This window comes from Varroa destructor, unplaced genomic scaffold (genome assembly GCF_002443255.2).
Source record: "Varroa destructor unplaced genomic scaffold, Vdes_3.0 BEIS01000002.1, whole genome shotgun sequence".
NCBI classification, from domain to species: Eukaryota; Metazoa; Arthropoda; class Arachnida; order Mesostigmata; family Varroidae; genus Varroa; species Varroa destructor.
Window position 1 is genome coordinate 10,263,372 of NW_019211455.1, and position 16,602 is coordinate 10,279,973.

The 16,602-nt window shown below is 38.5% G+C and overlaps 2 long non-coding RNA genes across 3 annotated transcripts; one reads left to right on the forward strand and one right to left on the reverse strand.

Moving 5' to 3' along the window:
* The first annotated feature begins 132 nt into the window (after positions 1-132).
* Positions 133-15,971, forward strand: LOC111244315 (uncharacterized). Of its 2 annotated transcripts, none has more exons than XR_002670845.2 (5): positions 133-906; positions 1,098-1,218; positions 12,536-12,670; positions 14,955-15,126; positions 15,331-15,971. It is a non-coding gene; the product is annotated as an uncharacterized LOC111244315 (long non-coding RNA). The 2 variants fall into 2 exon arrangements; XR_002670846.2 differs by having other exon boundaries at positions 14,958-15,126.
* Positions 5,528-6,323, reverse strand: LOC147757351 (uncharacterized). The gene is made up of 2 exons (XR_015321331.1): positions 6,107-6,323; positions 5,528-5,683 (listed from the first exon to the last, which is right to left on the reverse strand). It is a non-coding gene; the product is annotated as an uncharacterized LOC147757351 (long non-coding RNA).
* Positions 15,972-16,602: the final 631 nt, after the last annotated feature.

Below are 16,602 nucleotides of genomic sequence, written 5' to 3' on the forward strand. Positions count from 1 at the left end.
GTAATGATTAGCTTTCTGTTACTTTTTTCATCTTTGCCCTTTTAAACTTTGCCGCTCTTCCATCATAATCGCATGTACCACACACATTATTATTTTCGATAGCAGCGACATCGCAACACGTATATAAACAGAGGCAGTCGACGCCTAGCCGTTATCACACCGAGAAGTACTGACGTAGAAAGCAGAAACAGAAACCGTTGTACTCTATAAGGTTTACCAGCATAGGAGATAGATAGCTATTTAGCATATATTTATCCATTCGTCTAGCAACAAAGTAGGCTTACTGTATTGAGTACAGAGAAAGGGCCAATATAGCAAACAACGGCAATTTTGTAAGACTTTATATGTGTTGGAGTTGATAGAAACAAGCGGTTGAATCCAGTGCATCAACAAAGGAGTTCACATACTAATGTCAGGGTCACCTGAGGACAATTAAACCTATCTAAGATCGAATAAAGCGTAGACCCACTTCATTTGTAGCCGTGGCCAGCCGTGTGAGGGAATGCTTAACAGCAGCATCCAATGTATAAGCTATTTTTACAGAGGAGAGAAATCACTCGTTTTTAGTGCACGCATCGTTAAAACAAATCGACGCCGTAACGATTGTGGCCATTAGAGTTGGCCGAGATTAAGGTTAAGTGATTTGACATTGGCTTGTTTTGGTTAGGTCAAACTTGAAAGTCGTTCATCCATCCGCACGCCTCGAATTAGTGCTAAAGTGGGAGATAAACCACTTCAAGGAAAAGTCAAAAGGATATTGGTAACAAATAGTATACTCAAAGAACCACAAAATAATCATTTGCCATGCCAAGTTAGCCAGCTATGCGCGTCTGCCATTCATCGATTTTTATTCCTTAGAAAAAAACACCGAGCGTCCGGTGCAGACTGAATTTTTATAAAACCAAAGTAAGTTCTTTAACTGAGTTCTATTTAGCAGCTCGCAAACGTTTAGTATATTTGTTCACTGGAGCTTTGCTATATATTCAAGATGTCCTGAAAGTATCCAGTGTAACAAAAAATGAGGCGTTATAAAAAAAAAAAAACTAAAGAATTAACGTTTAAGATACGAACAGATAAGAAATACTTTTTCTTCTCAGTCTCAACGAACACTGGTTTCTCTGGATGTTTGATGGAACCAAAGTAATCACCATATTGGAGGGAAGCTTGTTACCTTATACATTTCGTAATCTTTTGCGCGAAACGAAAGTCCGGTGAAAGGTACGTTTATGAATTTTGCAATAATAAATATTACTCAACTCAAATCAAACGATACCGCTCTACAAATCTAAACGTCCGTTCTTGTATAAATATAGAAAGGTATATCTTTTATACATGAAAATTGGACAAGTTTTATATTCTTGATCTGTAGATTATTCGTAAGAGACAAAGGTGATCTATATAACTATGCGTCGAGCAAGAAGCTATATATCCTCATTTGATGAAGTTAAGCAGGGAACGATAATCGATATGCGGGCAAAATTAATAAGTTTCCTCAACTGTGTATGCAATGTAACCATCAGTACGAAACCTTGGCGCACAAACTGTTCAGTCAAACTTGTGAAGTAGGTTAGGAGAGTGACGCATGATCGGTTACTTTTACCAAACGAGTCTACCTCTCCTCGAGGCAAAATAGATAGTATAGATCCAATAGCAAATGTCTATAACTTCACTTGCGATTTCTCTGATTACGAATATGTAAAACGTAAAACGTGGCCCAGCAGGCGGCTGCTGAGCAAATTATCAGCCCGAACAAATAGTAAATCAACGAATTTTCACTCTGAATTACAGTCTCATCATGAAAGTACTAAGAATTTCCCAGCGTCTTGTAGCAGATTTTACCTGCCCAAGCGAAAATTATGCACAGTTTGGGTAATTAATTATAGAGCAGCAGGTATTGATCCCCTCTTCATGTCGCCCACGTATCTTCGTACTAATGGCTGCCAAGGGTCAATGCTCTCCATTTACTGTTTTATGAAATAATTTAGCAGGCGCACGCTATTTTCTGGCTTCGAGATTTCCAAGATTCTTCCTGTTGCTGACTGTTACTTTCCAAGGTGTTAGATACTTTGAAGTGACGGGCCCACTCTCATGTCCAGTATGTCGTCTTTATAAAAATAGATGCGGAATAATATGCCGGCAAAAACATGAAGCCTACTGGACTTACCAAACGTAGGCATCCGCTCTTAAAAAGAAACATACAAATTCACTAGCTGGTTAAATTATTTATCAATTCGTTCTTGCAAAGATAGATCGACAATTGTTCATGTAATATTCAATGATAGCCATGTTTGGATGCCACTCACCTAACTAGCTAAAGTCATGCTTGTTTTCGAGTAATTCAAATAGCGGCTTCCCACATATGTCCGAACAGAAATCGACAAAGCGGCTCCAATTCAAGATTCATGGCACGTTTCCCCAAAGAACAGTTTTGCCGAGAACAAAACTTCCAGGACAAGCTTTACCGCATAAATGTTATATCAAAGGCAAGGTCCAGCACGGCGGTGCCGTAAGACGCTTCCTGCGGTTTCTAGATCGGCCATATAGAGGCCCTACGTAAGGTGACTATATAAGATCCATGGCTCAATCGCTTGTTGGAACACACACACAGAGAGGACAAATATTCGACTACTGATAAGTGCCTAGAAAAGGAGCGGGGCTTATATTTAAGTCGCTTTTCATAGTCCCTTTATTCTTCAGTTTCGATACGTCCAGTTGAAGCTTATTGTTCTTTAAAAGAAATGCCGCTGCTTATGAAGGCAGTATTGTACGGATAAACTATCAAGAGATGAAGACCGTCCCTGGCGTTTCTCGCCAGAGTTACTGCAAGTAACGGTGGTGAGTCGACACCTTAAAAGACAAGACTGTCTACTCCGGAGGTAATAAAGGGGTAGTTAACAGCGGCATAAAACTCCCGGAAGCGCATAGATAGACATGAATGTATACCAATCTATGTTTTAATGTGTTGCAAGTTGTCGGTAGTAGCAAGGATTATGACGACGTCCTATAGTGTGCGCACATAGAGGAACATTTGCACGAGGGGGTTAATATCAGCATATCGGCATGGCGATCAATTCTCAAGAAGATAAGATTCTGCACCAGAATATAAATTAAGCGCTATTTAATTTCTAGAGGTCACCTAGCTGATTTTGGCTATTGCGCGGTGTAAATATGTATTGTAGTCGTAGATGAAACCTCTAGAAAGTGAAAATAATTACATATTATATATAAAATTATATACTATAATTATTTTTATAATGGACGACATACAGTATATAACGTTCGGACGTACTACAGTGACCTTAAGCACAATTAAACTTTAGTATAGACAACGTTGTCGATGATTACCGCGTCACCTAGGTACAAACTAGTGAGCCAAATAAGGAGAAAAGAAACGGCACAAACATGCGGCTGACGCCACTTCTTTTTATTAGCTTTTTAACGAAGATTCCGGCCGGTACGGACGAAATGCAAAAAAAAAAAGAATAAAATTTAAGATACAAAACAGATTCAACGTTACGAATTTTACATCCGCTGTTACTGCTGGCAGTTATCATTTTTGAATGGCTGGCCTCTTCCAGTACTAAATTAAACGTGCCTGTCTTTCTCTCGATTTGGACCTAAATCAGCAAACATAACCTTAACTTTAGTGAGTAAACATGTTACCTGTGCACCATTATAGGAATTATACTGATTCGTTCATAATATAATTCTGAATTACTGGCGGCCGATAATTATAAACAAAGTGTTAAGTAACAAAGTTAAAGTGTTAGGCAGAAGAGGACTGCATATAAAACATAATGTTCTTTGTAGGAACACAGTTACCATGGAAACTTGGTTTAAGGATTACATGTATCTTATGGCCACTGCGTTATAGGAAAACCACAGTTGCACACATATACACCCACAGAGACTGGTATGAATAAACATAGGCAAGTCGTTTTTCTATCAGTTCGCTTGTGTTTCAGTACATAAATATATCTTTAAAAACTCTAGATGCTCAGACAGCTAACTTAGCTAAAAAGAGAAATTCTCCCTTGTTTAGATATTTCGCTGGTCCTGACATCGTGTGAAACATTAGTAAGTTAACCTGAAATTTCGCGAAAACTTTAACAGGTTTATTGCGGTGTGCGGATAGTCCAGTCCCACGATAACAGAGGCGGTAGCAGCCTAGTAATAAATTTTGGCCACAGTTCAGAGCCTATGTAACGTCTGTTACATACCTAGATGCCAGTTTAGGTGACATCATACTGTTTTACTCTCATTCGTTCTATTTCTATAGTCGCTACCTCAATCACTCCTAATGGCCACATTAAGTCGTGTGTATCTTTTGTGCAGGGTCCGGCCAAATATTCTTGTTTTTGTTGCTATTTTTTTTTATCGACGCTGCTGGTACTGTCGTAATTGTCGACTTTAAACACAATTCCAACTATCAAAGTGTAATTTGTTTCAAAACGAGGACAAGTCTATTCGTTTTGTGTGTGCAAAACGCATGCAATATGTACACATACCTTGCTAATTTTAGTTTTTTCAGAAATGAACGGACAATTGAGTAGCACTTGACTCCGGATGAGAGTAAATCGAGGTGGAGGCTTTAGAGGGCATCGGAAAAATGAAGCTGATTGTAATGTTTATGAGCTGTATAATTCAATTGGATTTTTGTGAAATTAAATTTGTTTCCGTGTGTAAAAGATGAAAGTAATTTCCATAAATGTTTAAAAACATCCGCATGCTATCGCACATCTTTCCTATTTGGAAAATCAGCTGTGGCCTTTGCTGTCAACGAAAGGTCAACGGCTATAATAAAATAGCCTATTTTGCTGACAATTTTCAATTTCATACAGTCGTATTTTTGCACAATAACTCTGCCCAAGTAAAGTTTTTTTGAACGTGACATTTTCAGGACGATAGCTAAGTGATTTATTTGGGTTTTACGTCCGGCAGGCTGTAACGCATTACTCAGACGACGACCGGCTTTTGCCAACACAAAACGACGTGTGTCAGCGGCCGTTTCCAAACTCGAATCACTACGTGTTTCTACGTTTAGTTGACAAATACTTAGAAAAATTATGATATAATAACACTTACGACTTGATTTTTATTATTAAAATTTGAAATTGTCCAGTTTCTGGGCCGCATCTTGTCTGGGCAGTGGTGGGCCACAAAGTCTGAAATCTTAGAAGACTAAGGAAACCCCATCCCATCTTAGATGTATAGCTTTGCCTCATGTATTGCGGTACAATAGAATATGAATCATACTCTGATAAGCTATAATGAAATCTAAAGACTAATTCACTAGTGAACATTATCTTTATCTCTTTCGACAGGCGCTGTATACAATATTAGTCTCATCGTTTGAGAGTGACTGTGACTTATCCTCTATTATATTATATCATATTGATCCCAACGCTCAGCTTCCATTTTTAGGACGTAAATCTTTAAAATTGCCCGCATTATGGTGTATCTTACATATGAGCGCCCTGTACCTGAATATATTTAACCTATGTATTGACAAGTGAAGTCGCAACAATGCAGCTAACTTATCCAAAACCGATTTTAATAGATTTAAGTTGAATCACAAAATTTCAAGTTGGCTTGTTGTCTAATGGCTCTTCAAGGGTTACCGAAACTCTTCAGTCCGCCATTGTATTTCTGGCATCATATCCTTACGGTCCTTTTCATTTACCTTTTGTTGTCATGGGAATAAATTAATTAGGACAGAAATACTTGTGAAATTTATTTTATTAATAAAATAAATGCCTCCTAATGGTCAAATACCGCTGAATTCGTATGTTTAGAAGCCGTCAAATTGTTTCGAATCACCTGAGTATACTCATTATCATCAACTAATTATAATGATGTATATATCAAAGTATTCTGATATCTATTACACGGAAATAAATATAAAGCACTAAATAAAGACACGCTGATAGAATATGTAACATTGAATCATAGAATCGAAACTTGCCATTGATTTTACCATTTTTTTTTTTACTATTATCGTTGTATTTGTAGGCAGTGCAACGAAGGATGATTCTATTTGGTGCTTTTTAACATTTTGAATTGGTAAAGTGCTGAGGCTAAATATCGGAAAAGGGTTCTATCTTACCTGATATCTCTCAGTTTAATTACCGTAGCTAAGAACATTTGCGCTTGTGGCACGATGGAAACCATATTTGATATATTACGAACGCCAAATATAAAGACGATCACACTGATTTTGTCGCTTATAAGGATTCGTTATCTTCTATAGCCTAGGCAGCGATTTTTGTCATATTTTTTGTCGGACGTTTGATTCATCTCGCCAACTACCCGGACGTTTTCAGTCAAAACTCATTTGTCTTATACGTTTCGAGCCGCTCTGTGCAAAACTCAATCGATGAACTGCTAAGCAAAGGTAGACTTTGGTAACGACGTAAGGTAAGAACAACAAAAGGTAAATGATGTAAAACTAGATTACTTGCGAAAAAAGCGGCCTGCATATTGTAGCAAGGCTTCCGAAGGGTCGTAAACATAGATTTTTTCACCTTTTAGGTCCGCTCGCTAGGCTTTCCTCAGCCCCTTTTATTGAATGGCATGGTCTAAGCGGCAGAGAAGTGTTCAAAGCGACGCATTACACTTCACCCCCAACGTTCGATATATAAATTGTATAAAATGATCCCTGTGCATAATGAACTTTTTGACATAAATATCGTAACAATCTATGCATCTTTCATAAGGCTCAATAGCTCACAAGATTCAATAGCTCTTTTTCTAGTCCTGTTTCGGATATGCGTGAGCATGCGATCACGGACGAAAGCAAAGTACGCAAGACAATCCTACAAATTATCTTCATATAAATCGGAGGTTGTCCTTCCTAGCTGTACATCCCCCGCACAGCATAAAAAATACAAATAATTTTTTTTACTAATACCTAATTAGTATGTGAGGTAGACTTCGTCTATGTTCTTTAAGTTAAGCCGCAAGAGTAGCTATATTGACGACAATTAGTCATAACATACGAAAATTGACTGATACTGATTTTTCAAATTTGAATTGTGTATACCAGTGTATACCAGAATTCTATATATATATATATATATATATATATATATATATATATATACACCGGTTAACATATTGTGCAGCCGGTTCTTCGAAACTGAGGCGTCACACGAAGACAGTCACGACGAGAATGGTTTCAGACGAACTTTTTTTTTTTTTTTTTGCATACAAAGATGAGTCTGTAGATGCCCGTCGTTTCGGCATTAACCAAGAATGGGTCTTAGAATCAAGTGCTGCTATCCGCATCAGAGTGTGGGTAGACATGTGTCGTTGTACCGTGTATTCATTGGGCGAAGGGCACATAGATGTCAGATCGATTAATAATAGAGATCGCTTCCGTGTTGTCATTCTAGATCGCTTGAATCTCACTTTTATAGAATTTACGGGCTGCTGGTGGTCGACTAAGCCAGAGGGATTTTGGTCTACGGCGGAGTTGTCGGAACCGGGGAAAGGCTAAAGCTCTTCCCGCCTCTGTCTTGTCCAATGTTTGTACGCTGTATTATATAATAGAAAATTCGAAAAATCTAACGAGACAGTAATACCGCCCAAAAAATGCTCAACGACGATATCACAGCGACGTATCTCGCTAGTAATAAACGCGTGCTCAACTTAAACGTGGTCTAATAATAGTTGCCGCCACTGTTCGTATCACTGAATACGTTTGTTTGGCACGTATAATCTCCAAAGTACAAGATGAAGGCCAAACGTTCTTCGTGCGACTGTACATGTTAAACAAATATTGTTGCATTTTTCTTTCTTAAGTACATCTATTCAGTTGAGTGATCTTTACATATTATCAAAAAAAAATCAAAGGGGCAAAATATTTTTGCTTTACGAAATTTCGTTTGTGAAGCCAAAGCTAGTGTAAGTGGTTTTTCATACTGTTCGACTGTGTAACAATGGAGTCAGTTGGCTAAGTAGCTGACGCCGTCTAAGGCGATTCCGCATACGCGGATTCGCAGACGAGCTTTTTTTGCAACTCGCATATTGCCCACAGGTCTTGATCAGATCTGTAACATACGTACCTTTCGATACAACAAGTATGATGGATGAACCGAGGCGGCGTATTCGCGTCCAACAATACGTGATATTTGAAAATACCAGACATGGCGATAGGAGTCACAATTAAACAATCGAGAGACTGAAAAAGAGGTGGTCTTCATTTCACGTTTTTAACTTGAATCTGTCCATTGTAGTCTTTTTGTAGGTAATAATCGTGAACTGCGTAACTAGTTCTGCGGTAAGTTGCCTCTCGAACGATATCGTCCATAGATCTTTTAAAAGAGATGAATACAATTCTTTCGACGAATCTTGTTCATCCCGTGTGGCATAAAATGTCAATAGAAATTTTACGATCAAAGTAGTACTATTGCGGTAGCCATATCACATTTAAGCAACCGCGTTTTCCCAAGTGACGACAAGCGTAATTGTAAACGTCACACTGCCCAGTAGATAGCGGCCAAGATTACGCTTTTATACCGATGTAAAATCTATTCACAATATTAACAGCTGACTCTAGTGGCTTTGTTTAACTTATATAAATGCCATTGGAGTAGGGTCATCGATTGAAGTAGGGGAAAGGGGAGTCCCTACGATGGCCTACGAACCAAAAGTACGTTGCGTTGTTACAGGTTCATACAATAAGTTATAATAATAGATTTGATTTAGGTACGAGCTCAAAGCCCTTCCATGTCTACGAGCATCTCTCTTATGTTTACTCTTGAATAAATTCGATGTCACCTGCTAAGATGGTCCCATTCAAATCTCCATTGTACGATAGGCCAACGTTATTGTTACTGGATACAAATTTTCGAACTCTTCACACTGTACTAGTTATTGCCCGATCACTTCTAACAACATCTGTCCATCCGAAGATTGCAGAAGATTTCGAATTTTATGCTTTTCAACGAGTACATGTTTGCGTATACGCACGTCCGAAAGATCTACAAGACAGCTGTAACAACTTTTGGGTTCCTTTCGTGGTCTGAAAGGAGCGGACAATAGTGGAAACAACATTTAAGAAAAAAGAAAGACTTCAACATAAAAAATTCAAACAATTCAACAAAAATTATCCACAGACTGTGATTCTAATAAAAAGCGGAAAAAATGCCTTTTTCAGTTATCTTTACAAATTTGTAAAAAATCCAACTGTGACAGTTGCCTAGTTGTTTGACTTTCACATAATGAGGCCTACGAAATTCGAGTTTTCGGAGGTATCCAGCGACCTAGTGCTTACTTGGCATTTAGAAAGTTATCACTTGAAACAGTAGGAGAATTATACTGAGTTACTAGGAAACGATAGAACAGGGTAGTGGAGTATTCCTGTTCAACTTTCTCGGCTAATTCTGCCGTGTGAATAAGTCCTCGGAATCGCCTCCTCAGTATGGCATTGAGGACTTACCGCCATTGAAGGTTTAAGTGAACTAGGTATTCCCGGACCTACCTAGAATTTTTCCAATGAACCTATTAAATGGCGTTGTAACTAGAGCATAGTAGGAATGGAACAGTTCAGGGCTGTGAAAGGCTAATGCATGATGCAGACCAGACCAGACCAGACCAGACCAGATCAGATCAGACTAGACCATACTGTTAAGATGTTTGCCTGGTACGATTGGTACTTTCACTCATTAAATTTCCAACCCTGTATATTCGAAGAGCAAAAAGATCTGAAGCAGGGTAACGGAGTAACAAAGTTGTAAAAAAGTTACTGAGCTCATGAGATTGAATTCAGGACAAAAGAACAATAAAGTAAAGTGAAAAAATCAGAGTTTTAGGTGAATGACAAAGAGGGAACTAGAAAAAGACAACCGGGCCAACTCCAATAACTGAGCTTACTTAATAGGACGCTAGGATAGTTACGGTAGAATTACAGAAGTAATATACGAGATTAAAGAAGAAGAAATATTGTAAACAGGCAACGTAACTGACGGCTGTAACGAGTTGGGATACGTGGCTAGGATTCAGGCCAAGGAGGTTTACCTTCGCTTCAGGTTGAATTGGTGTCCCGTGGAGTCGAAGTACCAACCTAAGGCTAATTAGGGAAAAGTGCGTGCGTTTAGTGAACACTTCTGCTAAAGTCTCACACTGCTATAGCAAATATCTAAATATGAGGCCCGATGTCTGTAACCGAGATTTACACATTAACCTCTTGACAAAAAGTCGGATCAGAACACTAATGGTATATCATTTGATAGCGTTTAGTTTAGATATATAATCGGGATCATGTACACTAAAAGAAGAAGTGAGCTTAAGATTCTAAATAAATGTATGGGCAAAAGCGGACGAATTTTACGTACGGCTGATTCTGCTTGTTAGCGCACTGATCAAGTGGCATTCGGTGCTGATATTATAATTGAAACAGAAGTGCACAAATATGCAGCCTTCTGCCAGGTTGGTTTTTAGGACAGCCTTTTATATTCATTCTTAAAGGAACAGCAAGTGATTGTATTCATATGCAGATAGTAACATGTCTGATCAGAAGAAACAGATCATTTCTTCGTCACAGCTTAAAAAAAGACAGTACAAGATTCTAACGGCTAGGAAATTCTGGCGGCTTCGATGGACGCAAAGCTTATGTTTATTCAGATGACAGAAATAGCCTCCCAGATACAAGCACTTCGGTGTGTGTTCAATGCTTAAGTTTTATAGAAAAATTCAGAAGCGAGGTTATTTGTCAATAACTGTCTTTAACAGGATGTGATTAGAATGACAATTAAACGAGATGAAAATTTATAGCTTACAGAATAGTCTGAATTGAGCCATAAGTGAATATATGTAGCGTGGACAGCAGTCAACTGAGAAACTTCAACGCGGCTATTATAGCAAAACTTAATCCTTACGATTTTTTAAGTTGACAGTTCTTCAATTGAAAGGGTACGGCGAAAGATGTGCGAAGCCAAAGAAGTGTCGGAGCCGTCTGTCGTGAAAAGGACGTTTTATGATTTAGATCAGAGCAAATATTGAAAAAAGGAGAACTATCATGTAGAAGTTGTGTTGAAGATAGCACCGAAACCGCGCACACCGAGTAGATGAGGGAACGAAGCCTGAACGTGATGATACCTATAATTTCTTAGATAATAATTCTTAGTAATATAATAATATAACTACCATTAACATTTCTTTTGAAACGATATGAGAGATTCTTAGAGTTGTATTTTTGAGTATAGGTAGATTTGGGTAGGTATCTCAACTGGGCGGATAATTCAGGCAGTGACATTATAATAATTAGTCATTTCTAGGGGATGATATTAAGGTAAGGCCGCAGGCCTGTTTAAATGATGATTGTGTTGGTCATAAAACTACGTTTGACTATGAATGATAAAAATAATGTGTATATTAACAATCGCAATACATTACCCTATACACAATGAACATCAAATTGTCTAGTTCAGGCCAAAGCGTACCTTCCAGCTGTAGTCTACAAGTTCGACGGTTTCAAATATTGCCCTTCTCGGAAAGCTTCAGCGGGAACGCTCTTTATAAAATGCGCGTGGTTTGAAACGAAGGGTAGTCCTTATATGCCATGCATTTAATTTATGATGTGGCTTAAGTGCCTTACTTCCCATGTAAACTGTTCCTGACCAGCTCTGGATTGTCACAAGAAGTCGTTAGCGTGAAGCGCGTGATCAGTCTCAAATATAGAGATCAGCCTCCGAAAATTTTTTGTATTTGTAATAAGATCATTAAAGACAGTAGTCTCCCATAAAAAGGCCGCAGTTGTAGATTTTCTTCATACTCGGTAATATTACAACAATTGTTTATATGACAAATGTCAATTTATGAAGAGTGTAAAAACAGAATGTCGATCTGGTGACCTGCCCCACCAGACGAAAGTCCCCGGAACTATTATTCTTTTTGACTAACTCTAAAAGGTTAGGTGGGATTAAACCAATACATGTGGGCTTTACGATGACAAAATGTGTTAATACGAAAACACTATAACAGCGTAAGTACACACATAAACAGGCGATTAAATACACGAGTTCTCAGATGAAGGATTTCAAAACCTGTCAGGAAGTGTTTTGCGGTCACTTTTGGCAAGATTTTACGATAAAACAGTAAGCTAGATTAAATAAGAAGAAATCAACTTTTAGCCTCGCAGATACCACTGAATGGCTCAATTTGAAGTTGATTAGAAAACCGAAAAAGGTCAGATCACTGCAACGTTTAAACTCTGTCTGATAGGGGACCACCCGAACTCGTTCTTTTAAAAATGTGACGTCAGCCATTAACAAACTGATAACTATTAAGACAGTCTAAAGGGCTACTATGTAACATTTGCAGAGTTTTCTCTTATCATTTGCTTTCCTTTTAGTATTTTTTTTTCTCTATTTCTTTTTCTTGGGATGTATTGACATTTTTCATATTCTACTATTTTTCTATATTTTATTTCGTTATTTCAATTCTATCATAAAAACTAAAATATATTTATCTATATGCGTTCTCTTTATTTTTACATGTCTAAAAAGTAAAGTTGATTTTCTATTTGTTTCAGAAATCTGCTCGAAGACGGCGTTTCCGCTTTACTTTATGCTGCCGAACGGATAATTTCAAGCATACGAACCTTTTCGGAGGTTAAACGTGCTAACAACTGAGGTTCAGGATAAGGCATATCGCTCACCAGGTTCTGGTAAGTTGTTGAGGAAAATTTGCGGTGGTACCCCGAGAACTCCCTTAAAATTATCAGATCATGGTAATATTCAATATTTACAGCCGTTTATGGCATCTAAATTAGATTCTTACAGAGTGAATGAAAAGATAGATAACTTCTAATTGGCAGGGATGGAGTAGCTTCGTGAAGTAACTGCATTAATAAAAACACCAGCAAATAGCATAACGGGCGAAACCAAAAAGTAAAGCCAAACGCATAACAGCGAACATTCTAAAACGAGTCAAGTAGGTACAGCCTTTCGACCGTGATAATAGCGCTAGTAATAACAAACTGTAGTACATACAAATTTGATTTAATTAAATAGATATTACGATATATACGATAAGTAAAATACAGCCGTTTTTTTATTCATCCCATAGCCTACATGCAGAGGTGGCGATGGTAACGTTGCCAGTGCTTCTGCGATTGTTTGTTTAATTACTAGTTCGGTTCAACTCATTTAGTCAATCAGCAACAAGTTCGAATGACGATCGTTGGTGTTGAAAGTTCTCGAGTGTACTAAGAGGGACAGCCAAGTTCGTAGCGTTCGGATTCAGTCCTTAAATAGAAAGAAAAAGAAAGTATATCAGGCGCGGTTTATTTGCGTGACAGCAAAATACAGGAACAATGAAGCAAAGGCCTGTCGGTGCCAGTAGATTGGTCTGCAGAACGACGAGACCCAGCGAAGTTTTCTCGTTGCTTAGTCAATGCATATAGTTTACGCGTAAGTCCTTTAGACCTTTGGGGAGAGAACAGAGAGGAGCAACCGTAGGGGCAGGACTGGAATAGGAACAAAGCTCGCGGCCACCCCCCTGAAGTGAAGTGAGCAAACAAACCTCAAACTGTCTAGAAGTAAGTTGAACTATCGAGGTACACAGGTTCACTTACCCGGCACACACTAGGGGAGGGGGAGGGTGTTATACTCGGAGAGTTTCCCTGTGACATCGTTGATTGCCCTGACAATTTACCACATGTACAATGTTCTTAGCGTTGCTGTTGTCGTTGTTATTTGTCGATGAAACTGTCATTGAGGACGTTCAACAATGTATGATCGGCTCAGTCAGCTCGTGATGTCTTGGTCTGCCTGGTGGCAGTGTGCGGCGTAGTTACATTATTGCGACTTAGTAAAGGATCTCGAGATTTATGCGAGACCTATTGATTAAAGAAATATAGTTTAATAGTCCACATAATTCCCTCCACATTACACAAGGCAGAGGAATATACAAGGAGACAACTGCAGGATGGCCGTTTCTAAGTGACCGTATACCACTTTAGGTTTTTTTTTATACACTGTTTCTATTTTTTTGCTAGTTGTTTATTTCTATTACTAAACCTTACGTAGAGCTTTGGATTGTAGATATCACTGATACACTATTAACACAAGCGAGAGTGGCAAACGTACATGAAAATTTAATTGTATCCTTTACGGATAGTGGCCTACATTGTACTTGACCAACGAAAAAGGTCCTATATAATCAGATGAGCTGACGTTATTTTCACATCTACTTATACGTCTTAGGAAGTTCGAGGACTGAAATTAATATAATCGTTTTAGTATGTATATTCACAGGCAGTCGATGTGCTTCGATGGTACGCACCTTTTAGGTCAGAAAGAGGCCCTGATTAGAGGCTGAAGTCGGTTAATTAGTTTACGTTTAGAGTCTCTCTTTGTTCTTTTAAAAAATTGCACTTTTTCCTATACTTTATGCTGCATTATAATCTTAGCCTGCAGCAGATGTCCTCGACGTTCTTTGGCAGATTGTATTGTGCCGATAAACTGAAAAAGCTATACATTTCTCCCTCGAGAGCCCTACGTGACGCTCAAGCCCTAATGATCTCTCGAATTTTAAAAGTAAACGATTTCCGCGCACTGTTACTCTTCCAATAACTACTCCATTTCATTGTTACCCATCTATCACCTTTGTTTTCCAGTCACGAATAGATGAATACTAGCTTCCCCCTATTTGTGCTTATTAGCCTCGTCTCTCGTTTTTTCCGATTGCTTCCATTGCGGCCCTAACGTGAAACTATATCCAGTTTGCTCCCACTTTTATCCAAGCACTAACCTGCATGCAGGACGTTCGCCATTTTCTAACCGACAGCTGTTATTCAAACTCTCAGCAAGATCTACATTTCTACCTTCACGACAGTATAACGATAACCAGCCTATGGATTCGTTGTGTTCAGCATCGTTACGTTGCTGTTTGCAGCGAGACCTATTCTTGTTCCCATTATTAATAGACTGGCGTTTCGATCTCGGCAGCAGTCCAGCTAAAACACGGTTCAACAAGATAGCTTTGCGCGAATTGTCTGCATGTGTATAAGAGGCGACAAAACGGTCCTACTACGCCGGTCGAAGTAACCTATCCGGGCCGATCTCTAAAGGGCGAAGGTTGGCAAAGCAGGATTTATTGACCTCTACTGTCAGTAGAAACGTATGTGACTAATATTACTTATACACAGAAATATAGAGAGGTATACAGAAAGTCATATGGAAGATCGCAATGAAGCGAACGACATTTTACGGTCAGTTAGTATATTTGTACACATAGTATAATCCTCCACTTAGCCTGATCCCTTGACCCACTTAGTTAGAGACCGGACTACATCTCATTTCCCGTCGTTCTTTTGCCAAACAGGAGATCGGCACACAACGACCGCCAAGCCAACTAAGCACTAACAAAGAATGACTGCAGGCTACGGTTACGAAATCAAACAAGGCCGGGTGCTGACAGCAAATATGGGCCTGCCCTGTCAAATGACAGGCCGACCATTTAAATGTAATTGGGCGTAATTGTTGGCGCGATCTTGTGTCGTACGTCTGGCGGGATATGCAAGCTGGGTACTGCCTTCGTATAATCCATAATATGATTCGCCTAGAATGATTACAGCGGTGTGTGTATGAAAGGAAAGCTAATTTCAACCGGGTTATTGGTTACAAAAAACTGTGGGGAACGCAACAAGCATCAATTGTTAAGTCAAAGAAAACGGTGAAGGGGTATTACGTCACGTTACGAAAAGTATAAATATCGTTTATCTTATTCCAGAATAAAGTAAGCTCTATGTCTTATCATCCCGTTTTGGTTTCCTAAACATTAAACGATATTGTAACAAACGACACCGATACTGTACATTTACTTTAAAAAGGTACATCTTAATGTAGCAAAATCTTCTACCAAATAAACTATGTCGAAAGATGATAAATTGACAGAACAGCGGAGAATTATTTCGAAAATTTTTTCTTCAAATAAATGCCATTGGGCTCAAGTTAATTCAAGCAGATGTTGTATTTTTCATTTCACATTTCAAATTCTCCAGGGGTTTCGCCATTTGACTTTGAATCCGTATTCAATTAATAATTTTGGCTTGCATTTTCTTATTATTTACTATTTATAATTTTCTTATTACTTATTGTATATTAACTCTCAAGGCACTAACGAATTCATTAGGTATTTTTGCTGCAGCGTTTATTATTTTATATATATATATATATTACGGATCTTACGACGTCAAGTGGCTGATTCGTGTTCTCTTTAGAAATGAGCGGTATATATTCTGTCTGTATAGTCTATACATCTGTGTATAATATGGTCTTCAATTTATATGACTCCACTAAAAACAGCAGTTTCGACCACCTTCGAAGTACCTAAATAGAGGTCATTGGACAGTCAATATACTGAATATGTCTGCACTGGATTCGGCCATAGACGATTCGAGTAAGCGAAGAGTGAGGTTCGTCAAGCGGAGGTGACCCGTCATAATCCGAAAACTAGTTTGGAGCAATTAGCTTTTTATCCATATAGTAGTCAGTGATTTACTTGTAAATTACAATACGGCCGCGAAAACGGAGCGACCCTGTGTGAGGTTATAACGTCAAGCGTTTATGCGATGATGCTATAGGCCATACCATC